This window comes from Adiantum capillus-veneris, chromosome 29, assembly GCF_014529385.1.
Source record: "Adiantum capillus-veneris isolate H3 chromosome 29, ASM1452938v2, whole genome shotgun sequence".
Lineage (NCBI taxonomy): Eukaryota > Viridiplantae > Streptophyta > Polypodiopsida > Polypodiales > Pteridaceae > Adiantum > Adiantum capillus-veneris.
Genome location: NC_140959.1, coordinates 134,798,526 through 134,812,278, shown reverse-complemented (window position 1 = coordinate 134,812,278; position 13,753 = coordinate 134,798,526). Strand labels below are relative to the sequence as shown.

The 13,753-nt window shown below is 39.5% G+C and overlaps 1 pseudogene; it reads right to left on the bottom strand.

Annotated features, from left to right (window-relative positions):
* The window catches only part of LOC147419951 (DEAD-box ATP-dependent RNA helicase 20-like), a 237,328-nt pseudogene that overhangs the window by 161,933 nt on the left and 61,642 nt on the right, over nt 1-13,753 (bottom strand).

Here is a 13,753-nt window from a genome sequence, read left to right as displayed (position 1 = left end):
TTGCAGATGTGACAGGTGGAAAAGACTAGACCGAGCTAAGCTTATGCGAATGGAAATATGTATACTCTACAATTTATTATTCAAGTGCTCTTTTATGAGCTTTGGCCATTTATGACCGGCCGACCAGTAAATACGTGCAAGAGGGAAATGCTCACTCTTGCACGGGGGGAGATTGCACCTAGTGTCTGTCTATTCTTCTCTCCTCTCCTCTCTCCTTTCTTGCCGTGCCGGTGTGGCACTCCGCTGTAGGAGGCGCATCTGCACGCTGTAGGAGTCGCATCTACACGTGTTCCCTCTCTCTCTCTCTCTCTCTCTCTCTCTCTCTCTCTCTCTCTCTCTCTCTCTCTCTCTCTCTCTCTCTCTCTCTCTCTCTCTCTCTCTCTCTCTCTCGCTCTATGTATTTCTTTGTTCGCGTACATCATTGATTATGTGTGTGTGCGGCGATTCAGGTATACTAATTTATCATTTTATGGTATGTATTGTGTTATTATGAGTATTTTGCAGGGCCACCGTGATGTTCCCGCTTGTAGCATCAAAATGCTATCGAGTGCTAGACGTAGATTGCTGCAAAGGCAAGGTGTGAACAAGCAATTGGGCAGGACTCTCTACAGGCGGGCAGAACAGGCAGTAGGCCTGTGCGTTTCTAAATGCCAGTCCAGAGAGGGGAAAATGCAAGTTGATCTGATAGCTTTCCAAAATGCTGGCTGTGCAAAGGAAAAACACCAGGTAGCAGTTGGCAAAAACATTAGTGTAGAAGGGCAGCGACCGAGCAAGTCTTTGGTGAGGGCTTCTTCTTCTTCTCCTCCTAGACACCTCACTTTGCCAAGGAATCGCGACGCTCCAATACCATGTCAAAGTCAGGGATGCGGAAGCATGTAGACCAAAGTGGTAAATCACGGGGGGGGGAGAGAGAGAGAGAGAGAGAGAGAGAGAGAGAGAGAGAGAGAGAGAGAGAGAGAGAGAGAGAGAGAGAGAGAGAGAGAGAGAGAGAGAGAGAGAGAGATGCACTAAACCAATCAACCAAGGCAATGAGATAACATATGATAATACAATGGGGGTTGAGGGTTTCTTATATAAAAATCTCAATATATTGCCTTACCCAGACTTTGACAAATAAGTGAAATAAATCCGTAAAAGCCAAAAAATAATAATGGGTTCACACTGGGAAGTTCACTTGAGATTCCTAAACTTTAACATTTAAAAAAATAGAAACAAACTCTTTCCTGAAGAGCTAGAGGCATCTCACAAAGATCAAAAATACTTTAAGTGTGGGGAGCAAGGACACGCTATCATTCTTGCCCCAAAAGAAATGCTCACAATGAGACTCCTAGAGCTTCCCTCATCAAAGCTCCAAAAGAGGATGCTCATTGCAAAGGATCATCCCTTTCATACGCTTGGGGGAAGGTGAGGGAGCATGATGCCTTGATCCTATTTGATCCTGGCTCTACTCACAACGTCTTATCAATGGAGTTGGCCACAAAACTGAGAATACAACCTTTCAAGATGGGAGATATTGTAACTGCCAATGGGCTTTCAAGAGAGAGAAAACCTTCGTTACTCCCTTGATTGTGAAGTTTAGGCTTCATGTCCAAAGCTACGTCAACAAAGAAGACTTTTTCATCTCTCCTCTCCAACATGAGAATGTTATCCTAGGGGCACCATGGTTCAACCGCATGATGGCTGCCAACATGAAGTTTCGGGAAAGGAAAATGTACTTCACCTAACAGAGAAAAGAGCATGTATATAGATGCTAATGAGTTTGGTCGTACTATACCACTTGTAAATTCACCTGCTTTTGATAAGTCAATGAAAAGCTCGGTTTTCTCGTATATGATTTTTGTCAAAGAGTCTCTAAATGATGCTAATGTTTTAACAAAACAAAGTGGTAGGAATCAAGAAGAATTAGACTTGTCTAATTTTCTAAATAGATTCCAAGATATATTTATTTATGACATCCCTATGGAGTTACCTCCAAAACAAGGGGATGATGACCATATGATAGAGCTTCTGCCCTGGAGCTCACCACCTAATAAACCTCCTTATAGAGTTTCTCAAGCTCAACAAGAGGAGATTATGAGGTGAGTGTATGAGCTGGTAGAAAATGGGATGGTGAGGCCTAGCTCCCCTCCCTTTTGTTCTCCATTCCTTTTAATGAAAAAGAAAGATGGCACATACCGCATGTGTGAGGACTATTTAGCACTAAATTGTACCACTATCAAAATCAGATTTCCCGTACCACGGGTAGAACACCTATTTGATAAGGTACAAGGTTTGACCTTCTTCAGTAGGATCGACCTTAAAAGTGGCTATCATCAAATAAGGATAGTGAATGAAGACATTGTAAATACTGTGTTCCATACAATGTTTGGTATTTATGAATATCTTGTCATGCCTTTTGGTTTGACAAATGCTTCAGCCACATTCAACCGCGTAATGGAGAAAATATTTAGACCCTATTGCAAGTTCACTGGAGTGTTCTTCGACGATATTATCATCTACTCCAAATTTTTGGAGGAGCATAAGCAACACCTCCAAGTAGTTTTTCAATATATGAGAGAGAATAAACTTTTCATTAACCAAAAGAAGAGTGAACTTTTCCTCCAAGAGATTCAATACTTAGGTCATATTATCTTTTGAGATGGTATTTTTATGGATCCAACCAGGCTCGAGGTAATAAAAGGATGGCCTAACCCAAGGAATATACATGAGCTATAAAGATTTATTGGTATGTGTGCATACTATAGACGGTTCATAGCTAAATTCTCCCAAATAGCAAGACCACTACATAACTTGACCACGAAATCTGTTAAGTATATATGGAGTGCTAAAGATCAAAGTGCTTTTGAAAAGCTTAAAGAAAATCTTACCTCTCCACCCATGCTTACACTATCGGATCTCTCAAAACCATTTGAGGTCCAATGTGATGCTTGTGGAGACTGCCTTGGAGCAGTTTTGCTTTAAGAAGGGCATGCCAGAGTCAAAGAGTGAATTTCAACGAGAGAGCATTGGGAATCTATGGGAAGGAGCTACTAGCTGTCCTACATGCCCTTGACACTTGGAAGCTCTATCTATTGGGGGCTCCAGTCATCTTACAAACGGACCACCAAAGTCTCAAGTACTTTATGACACAAACCAAGCTCTCCGACAAACAAATGAGGTGGGAAAATTTTCTTTTGCAATTAAATTTTCATACTGCTCACATTGCTGGCAAGCACAATCAAGTAGCTCATGCACTATCACGATGGCCAAGAGACAATGTGGTGTCCATAACAACTCACAATGATCTATATTCTATGATAGATGAGTATGATAATGAACCCAATTTTAAAGATGTAATTTCAGCCCTTGCCTTAGGAAAGAAAGAAGAACCATTCACCTTGCAGGACGGTTATCTTCTCTATGGTAATAAGCTATTAGTTACTCACTCTCTTAGTGGGAAAGTGATGTATGAATCCCATGCTCCTCCTTATGCGGGGAATTGAGGGATTCACCCTACCCTTAGCGGAGTAGAGACGTTTTTCTATTGGCTTACCATGAAGATGGGCATACAAAACTATGTGTCAAAATGTGTGGTATGCCAAAAGACAAAGTATGATAGGGGGAAGCAACTGGATTGCTCCAACCTTTGCCAATTCCTAATCACCATGGGAGAGCATATCCATGGATTTTATCTTTGGATTGCCCAAGTCCATCCATGGGAATACGGGAATATGGACAATAGTAGACAGGTTTAGTAAACAAGCATATTTTATACCTGTCAAAAAGACTATTAAGGCACACCAAATGGCAACCCTCTTTATATCCCAAATTTTAAAACACCATGGTTTGCCAACATCAATAGTGTCGAATAGGGATATTTGAATGAGCATTAATTTTTGGAAAGGTCTCTTTGAGAATATAGGTACTAGCTTAATTTCTCTTTGGCCTATCACCCAAAAATGGATGGCCAAAGTGAAATAGCCAATTTTACGATTCTAAATCTACTTAAGACCTATGTTACTGAAGTAGATCAACATTCAAAATGTGACAAATACCTACCTCTTGTAGAGTATGCATACAATAACACTATCCATACTACTACGGGGAAGGCACCTTTTAAAATCATTGAAGGAAGACCCAAAATTCCCTTGCTACTTAAGGTACATGGGAAGATCTTCGCTGCCAATGAGTAAAGCCGAGACCTACAAGAATCTTTCCAAAAGATTAAGGAGGCTATATCCATCTCAAAGCAAAGGAGAAAGGCTTTTAACAAGAACAAAAGGGCATTGGATTTCAAGGAAAATGATTGGATCCTACTCATATTTTTCAAGGCTTGATTGAGGCAGACTATGGGCCAAAATCCTACAGGCCACCAAAAGTATTATGCTAAACTGGAAAAAAGATACTTTGGTCCTTTTCAAATCCTAAAACCAATCAATGTGATGGCCTATCAACTCAAGTTTCCCAGTCATTGGCTTATTCACAGTTCTTTTCATGTTAGCCTACTTAAGCCTTACAAAGGAGAGCCACCACAAGAACCAATCATTGAGGACCTGCTCAAGATCAAAGATGAAGAAGAGGTGTTTCGGCAATACTTTGACATGAAGACAAGGTACTAAGACATGGTAAGATTATCCGACGGTATCTTATTAAGTTCAATTATCCTTTTGAAGATGCTACATGGATGCAAGGAACATAGCTTACGAATAGTATGACCCTTGTCAATTCTTACAATGTTACATTAGAGTAAGAAATTTTACATGTTTCTTGTAATTGATCAATGTTTTTTTCTTATAAGACTAGTTCTCTTTTTATTGTGCATAAACTTAAGTACCATGCATGCTTAGAATCATGTTTGTGATGACGACGTCTCTCAAACACCAAGTAGAATTTGCCAGTCTACTTTGGGAATATGATATGGACTCAAGAGCAGGCATGCTTGCAGTAGTAGTTAAGTCTCCCAAGCACCAAATGGATTAATCATCCATTCGGGAATGATATCATAGGGTAAAAAGGGATCCTATACCTGCTAAGAAACATAGACCAATGACTAAGCCTTTATCTCCTCTACCTCATAGTCGACAATGACTATGATTTCAAGCGAGAGTTAATGTCATAAAATCTAATATTGAACTAACCCAAATGATTTTCTCACACTAAATTGATCATTTAATGTGGGAGAATAAACAAGAACAAGAGTTAGAATATAGACATGTGTTTATGGATCTATCTCAGCATGGGACCAAAGTCAATGGGTCCAAATGAGAGATGGTATGTCAAAGAGAAATGCTAGCTAATGGATCTTGAAAGACCTTAGGGTTAGATTCATTAAATACCTCCAAAGGTCAATGTTAAAAGTCCTAAGACCTAGGAACTTAGGGAAGATGGGTCTGAGATTGAGGTGGGAACCCGGCCCAAGCATTTAGGTGCTTGTCGTGCTTGCTAACTAAGGTGCTTGAGGTGCTTGTCATGCTTGCTGAGTAAGGTGCTTGAGGTGCTTATCATGCTTGATGACTAAGGTGCTTGAGGTGCTTGTGATGCTTGATGATTAAGGTGCTTTTCATGTTTTATAACTAAGGTGGTTGAGGGGCTTCATGGAAAAGTGTTCAAGGGGTGATGTTCCAAATTTAACATGATCCCTAAAATAAGGGGGCCAAACCCTAAAGCTAGGGGCATGAGAGAGAACACACACACACACACTAACTCAATCCAAGCATAATACCTAAGAGGCAACAAGGACGTATTTCAAGCACCTACACATTCTGCCCTCATGTAGTGCCTAAAGCCTATTGGTTGACCTCTAAAGGGATCCAATGAGAATTTAGTTAATTGTTTAAGCATTTTTCAAGCCCTCTCTCTCAAAGGGGAAACGCGGACACTTGTACAAATGCTACCATGGTTTCTTGAGATTTCTAATGCATGTGATTGGCTAGTCTAGAGAAGGTCCAATCAACTTCAAGCTTGAGCTAGGAAGATGGGTTGATCCAAGCAAGGAGGGGGGTAGATTGACCATATACTCTCTCTCTCTCTCTCTCTCTCTCTCTCTCTCTCTCTCTCTCTCTCTCTCTCTCTCTCTCTCTCAAACTCTCACACACATTCATTCTCATGATGTGTTGAGCAAGAACTCTATCTGGTTCTCCAAGATTGAGAAGTTGAGAGCCTACACCAACAACTCTTGGCTATGGAATGAACTTCCAACCAAGAGCCATGCTCCAAAGTGCAAGCTTGCCATCTTGTTCATCTCCATTCATTAGGAAAATTTTGAGCTCATTTTTGGGCCTTGTAAGAATTGTTGATGTGGCATAGCTTTCAAAAAGTGGGGATCGGTAATTATTTTGTAAATAAGATCCAAACTTGTCGGAGGTTGGATATTTAGAATCTACTCTTCAAATGCTATCTATTGATATATAGCATGCATGTATCGCACATTGCCTTCATATAGATCTAGAAAAAGGTGATTTTAGATTACCATAACGGTAACAAAAATTGGTTGATTGAAAAAAATGGCATAACTTTCATAGAAGTCATCCAAAATTTTTGGACCTTATCTCTTTAGAATCCATTTTTTAAAAGCTTTCCAATGATAGGTCATATCATGGGGTTCTGATAAATATTTAGAGGGGTCTACCGGGTTGCTTTCTTTCGCACAACTTTGATGATGTGGCACTCTTAAAAGGCCCAAAAATGAGTTTAAAACTTTCCTAATGACTATGATACTATGATATGCTAGGATACAAGAATAATCCAAGTGAGGATATTATTTATTTCTCGTAAGTTACTTCTTCTTCCTCTTCCCTACCCTCATTCCTTGCTAGCTCTCTCCACCTTCAAAGGTATTTGAGGTCTTGGGACTGAGTCTGGGAACAAGTTGATGATTTCATTTAGCTAAGTTATGGGCATAATTGTGGTTCATGAAGATCTCTATCATCATTGCACCATTGAGGTCTCAAGGAACACAAAGCTTGTATTGTAACAAGTCTCTCTTTATGGGAGAAGCTATAAAAAAAAGGCTTTTGGAGGGGGACCGGCTCCAAATAACTCCGGTCCTCAATTGTTGTCAAGTTCTCTAATTCTCTCTCTTGAAAAGTATTGTTCATGCCAAGTTAATTAAGTATAATGAGTATGTTGCTACCTCTAATCAAGTTCACCCTCTATTTTCTCAAAGTATTCTCATGAAAATACTCACTACAATTTTCTTAATTCCTCTATTCTGAATGTTCATAGTCCATTTCCATTACATAGTGTGCCAAAAGTAAGTGTGGTTGTAGAGTACTTTCCCTTCTTGCTTTTTGCATGCTTCGGAGGAGGCACACCTCACCTTCATGGAAGATTTCACCCTTCATTTGCCGAATGTTGTGTTTCGGTGAATAGAGTCTCGCCTTCTTGGACTTGTTCATAGACAATGGAATCTTGAACAAGTTGCCACTCCAATTTTGAACTAATTTTAAGTCTAAGTTTGAAGATCTCCTTCGGCATGTTGAAAGTGTTTTCTCTCTCTCTCTCTCTCTCTCTCTCTCTCTCTCTCTCTCTCTCTCTCTCTCTCTCTCTCTCTCTCTCATTGTAGACGAGAAATATCTAGGCCTGTATTTTTTGCACCAAGTTCTCCATGTAGATAGTTGTTAATGGCCATTTCAAGTCCTCATATAGAAAGTGTACCATTATACATACTCAAATACATTACAAGAACCGAGAAAAATATAGAGCAATTTATAACTACATACATAATTATCCTTTATAATTGTTGGCTCTACATAAAAGTGCCAACCTTACTTTGCCTAGTCCTCGAAACACTACTAGAATTTTGAGTTGCTCGTTCATTGCTGAAATGAATCAATGCTCCTTTTAGAGGTGTTGGTTTATTGCTTGTTTTACGGTAGGACAACCTGAAGCACAATTTCAATTTTCACCTTGTTTTTTACACACCCTTGCTTTCTTCACACACTCTCTCTCTCTCTCTCTCTCCAAGAGCTCCTCTCTCCATTTTTAGGAGGCTAATCAATTGTTTCCACATGGAATAGCTCTCCTTTTTTCATTGTCAAAATCGGTATTAGAAAATCAAGGTAAAGAAACAGTTTCCTTGCCACCCACATCCTCAACGAAGTAAGTTTGCTTTAGCTTCTTCTCACCTTTTACCATGGTTTATTTTCCCATGAAGGGTTCAAGTGCTAGTGCTTATGTGGCACTTGTGCACAGAAAATATCATTGTCCATGAAGGGCACCACAACGTTGTAGCTTCATGTGTGAAATTTGCAGTTAAAACCTTGGAGACGACTCTCACATGCATAAATTTCTATCATGTTCGATGATGTCAAGGGGGTCAAGCTAGACAGCTTAGCGCTTTGATGAACATGGCAACAAGTGAATCCGCTTTTGCCAACTCATTTGCACACACATGCAAGCAGACGGGTGTGACACGGACCTTAGGAGAGCTCCTTTGATTTGAATTCTAGAACCAGAGTTTTCCATGTCACAAGGAGTTAAACCAGTTTTTAATAGCAGCATGCAGCATGTGATAGAGTTTTACGTACAAAAGAAGACTAATTAGTTTAATCAAAGTCTTTTTCTAGATGATAATGGGAAACATATGAGATTAAGGACACTCCAGGGTGGAGATGGGCTTATTAGAAAATGGGCAGAACAAAGCGAGGTGATAAAAAATTATGTCAAAGATGGAAACAAATTATATTGAAGGAATGACTTGTATTGATTATGTTTCAAGTCTTGAGCCTAGAAAATTAAAGCAAGAAAGGACTGGATCATGAAAATAGTAATGATGCCAGAAATGCGATAAAATAGAATGAGTGTGTCTCACTGAGAATATGAAAGTGGCTCATAGGGAGGGCATGGACTTGCTATTGATGGAGAAGATGAAAGTGGTTCATAGGGGGGGCATGGACTTGCTATTGATGGAGAAGATGAAAGTGGTTCATAGGGGGGACATGGACTTTCTATTGATGGAAAAGTAAGGTTTTCCAAGAAAGATGGCTACTTATGTGAACTGTCAACCACAATTTTTGTCTATTGGCTAGTTGGGAGCCACTTTCATCTCCATATTTTACTTTGGAAGAAGGCTACTTTAGATTGTTTTTGTTAAATATAAATAGAGGCCGTATATCCTACTAGTATGTTTGATGTGAATTATCAATGCCTTTTTGTTTTCCTAGGAACAATCATTTGGGAATTCTCCAAGCTGAAGGAAGTCGTACACATCCTACCATTTCGGAACTGGTCCTTCTGTTGCTACATTCTGAAAGAGTGTCGTATCTACTGGATCATCACTCACTACCATATTTGAGATTCCCTCTGTACTCCGTGAAAGAAAATCTACACCACAATGTGTCTTTCTTGGCTTATGAAAATTTGTAAACTCAAACTACATCAACAACAACATCCATATGATCAATCTATCGTGAATAATCACTTTATTGATAGAAAAGAGAAGTGTCTGATGATCTACTTAGAAGTGGAACATCTTTCCCAACAAGTACTGTCCGAACTTTGTGGTGTTGAAAACCATTCCTAGTGCTTCTCGTTCTATAGTGGAGTACCAGGGTGAACAAGGGTACTCCACTATAGAACGAGAATCACTAGGAATGGTTTTCAACACCACAAAGTTCAAACACTACTTGTTGCGAAAGATGTTTCACTTCTAAGTAGATAATCAAACACTTCTCTTTTTTATCAATAAAGTGATTATTCATGATAGATTGTTCACTTGAGCTAAAGCAGCGAGCGACTGGTAAAGTAGACTGGATAGTCTGTCTTCCCATTAGGTTGGGCGACTATAGCCCGCATTGCTAGTGACCAAATTCATCCACATGCACATGGAAAATCACATCCTAGTCTGGTTTCTAATTGCCTCCTTCAATCACTAGAAACTCTATTCACATTCTCGGGTCCATATAAACTTTCTCCCTTTCTGAGGCCTTAGCTACAAACATATGAATAAATCTCTAGAATTAACATATTCAAGAGAAGAACTCAATTCAGATACATGTGTCGGTGCTCTGGCTTGTTGAACACACTTAATATTATCATTGACCATCTCAATGACATTCTAAGAGACAATATGCCAAGAATTTTTCCTTTCCTTACCATGAACACTGATTTAAATGGGTTCAAGCAAATCCTCTTCTCCTTGCATCTCTCAAAACCCATCTCCAAAAAGAGTAGATGCATTTCCTCAGGAGAGAAGATAGTGAAATCATCCATAATTATTGCCAAAAATTTGTGTAATAACTCGTTGAATTTTTCCATCATACACCTCTAGAAAGTTGTGGGAGCATTACAAAGTCCAAATGGCATGACCATGTAAATACATGCTCCCCATTCATAGATGAAGGTTTTTTAGGCTCAATCTTCTGATGCAATCTTCAGTTTATTGTAGCCACTGTAACCATCTATAAATCTATACATCTCGTGGCCCCAACAATCTCATTGAGTTGCATATCAGCAAATGACAGTGGACATGGGTTTTTGATAATCGGAGCATTCAACTTCCCGTAGCCCACACATATGCTTAGCTTCCAATTCTTCTTCAAAACCAATACAATGAAATAACCAGTCCACTGCTTGTGCTAGAAACGAAGGCATGGTGTCCCTGCAAAATACCAAATAACGCCATTTTGCAATCCATGAAACGCACAAATTTGTTTACCTGGCAGATCTCCTAGCACATAATCAACATCATACGCGAACATAGAGAGACAGAGAGCGAGATAGAGAAAGAGGGCACGTACAGGTGCACATCCTAGAGCGGAGTGCTATGCCCGCTCGGCAAGAGAGATGAGGGGAGAGGAGAAGGAAGACACGAGCACTGGGTGCAGTCTCTCCCTGTGCAAGAGTGAGCATTTTCCTCTTGCACGTATTTACTTATATAATTTTGAATGCTAAAAAGTGAATACACATTGTCCGCCCAGACATAAAGTGACTATAGCTCACAAAGAGCTCTTTAATAATACAGTGATAATGAATCTACTATCTTTTGCACATTCCATATAGCAGCTATGGATTTTCCACCTGGTAGTTGTAGTAAACAACAAAATATCAATTCCATTACATACCTCTTTATTAGAAAGCAATTGTCCTTAGCTGCAAAGATAAGAATCTGCAAACCATACTTGTAAAAAACAGTGATTAGTCTTCTGTGTCAAAAATATCATATAGTAAAAGAATTTTTTTATGAAACAAAACAACATTGCTTATGCCTGCCATCATCCACATACTACCTATTCTAGTGTCCCATACCACCAAAATAAGCAGTATATGTCATACCCTGATGAATAAGTATATCATTGGTCACACTCATCATTCAATAATCACTTCTCATCAATCTCAGTTCATTTCCATAAGTACTATTGCGGCAAAAAATCATTATATACCAAATCCAAATCTAATGTCAAATCCAAATATTTGCCAACATATACCCGGTTAACAAAAGCATGCTAGGGATAGTCGTGGCCAGCCACTACAACATGATTTTGTGATCGGTGTTGCCTAAATTGGTGAATTTACACTCGACGTGCTACCCAAATCGACGAATCGGCACTTGTGCTGCCTAACATAATAAAATATACATAAAATGCCATATCCTTTCACATAATCCATTAAGTGATCTCATACTATTAGTACAAGGAGATCCACGGCGTCTTTGCAAAAATACCTCAAATAGCATGATAGAAACAATAAAACACCACGAATATGCAATCCTGACAATCCTGTGAGCATATAATCAAAATTGTACAGGAACAGAGAGAGATAGAGAACGGGACATAGCGAGAGCGCACTTGTAGGCGCTTCCAGCACATGCAATTTAAAGGTAGGTAGGTTTTTGCCACCTCCTGTGTGTGATGATGATGACATGACATGTCTCGTGTGTAAGCCTTCCAACCCGGGCGAGGAGGTTTTGTTGCGTAGCCCTAGTGCAATAGCTTGTTGGCTCAATTTGTTGGCGGTGTAGGTTGCCCCATTGTCTATGACAATCGCCAATTTGTTCTGCCATGCCAATCAAAACATAGTAGAATCCACACACACACACACACACACACGCATATATACTTATAGTCAAAAAAGTTAATCTTTACATTCAAGCTACAATGTTTTTCATTAGGGATGGTTTCCACAGGAAATAGACTCGTGATGCCAGGGAGGAAAGAAAAAAGAAGAAAAAAAAAGAAGCTCTGTCGCCACCTTGCTAATCTAGGTTAAAATTTCATGAGCTTATCTTACTTATAATTTGTTCAACCCATGGTGTATTACACAAGACAACACATATTGGCAAAAATAAATTTTAAAAAATTAATGAGAAATAACTTAGCTCCAAGATTGTGTTTCTATTCTCTTCTCAAGCTCCCCTGTATCTCTTATTTAAGTTGCCATTCCAAGGACCTTTTCCCGTGCTCTCATACCACTGCTACAAGCGGATGTGCGGCGTCCCTGCAAAAAATACCTCAAATAGCATGATAGAAACGATAAAACATCACAAATATTCATACTTGACAAATCTTATGAGCATATAATCAGATCGTACACGAATAGAGAAAGATAGAGAACGGGAGAGAGTGAGAGTGCACGTGAAGGCCACCTCCTAGAGTGGAGTGCTACATTGGCACGGTCAAGAGAAAAGATAGGAGAGGGAGAAGAGTAACGCCAACACTAAGTACAATCTCCCCCCATGCAAGAGTGAGCATGTCCCTCTTGCACGTATTTAATTTATAGAAGAGTTCATGCACAAAAAAGGAGTTACATTACTTCACACTTGGGCATAAAATAGTCATGGCTTGTAAAGAGCTCAATATAACAATAAATAGATGTCTACATCATCTCAACTTATAGATGAACCATAAAATATTAAGGATTGCAACGAATCCAATGGTGGTAGTTTTATTCCAAATAATTGCTATCACCTTATTGTCCAGTACGTGCCAGTCTCACTCATCTGCTCAGATAACACCCGACAGGTGATCATATTCCAAAATTCAAATCAACATATTAATGCTTCATCAAAATGGTCACTCTTGCACGGGGGAAGATTGCACCCAGTGTTTGTGTACTTGTTCTCTCCTCTTCTCTCTTCTCGATCGTTGTGTTGGGATAGTACTCCACTTTAGGATGTGTACTTGCACATGCTCTCTCGCTCTATCTTGCTCTCTGTCTCTCTTTTTTTGTGTACAACTTGAATTACGCATTATGCAACTCGCCAGGTATGTAGATTCGTTCGTTTATATATGGTTAGGAGTGTGCTATTTGGGGTATTTTGTAGGGCCACCTTGCCTGCGTTTGTAGCAATGGTAAATGTTCCTCTGCTTTTGTGAAATTTGTCGTAATAGTTTGATGAAAGTGTAACATTAGAAAATTTCGGAGGTCATTTGGAGGGCCTTGTAAGAAATTGTATTTCTCTCTCTAGAAACTTTTTTTAAAATGCACTTGCACCTTGTGAGTACATCCAAAAGGACAACCAGACACTCTAAAAAGTAGATTTATATTCCCAATCGTCCTTGAAAACGGTCACTTTTTTATTTAATGCGAGCGTCTTTTTCAGGAGGCAGGTGCGGCGCATTCAATCAGCTTACGTCATCATTGAAAGTTGAAAAGTCACAAACTGTCAAATAGTGATAGATTTTGAGGCTTTTGACACCACCAATGCGTCCGGAACACCAAAATACCCTAAAAACGAATGTCTACTTGTCTCATTCCGACATCCGAAGAGGCAAAAAATATCAAAAAACCCCAAAAAAAGGGCTTTTTACTTAATGCGCGCGAGGAGGCATTCTAA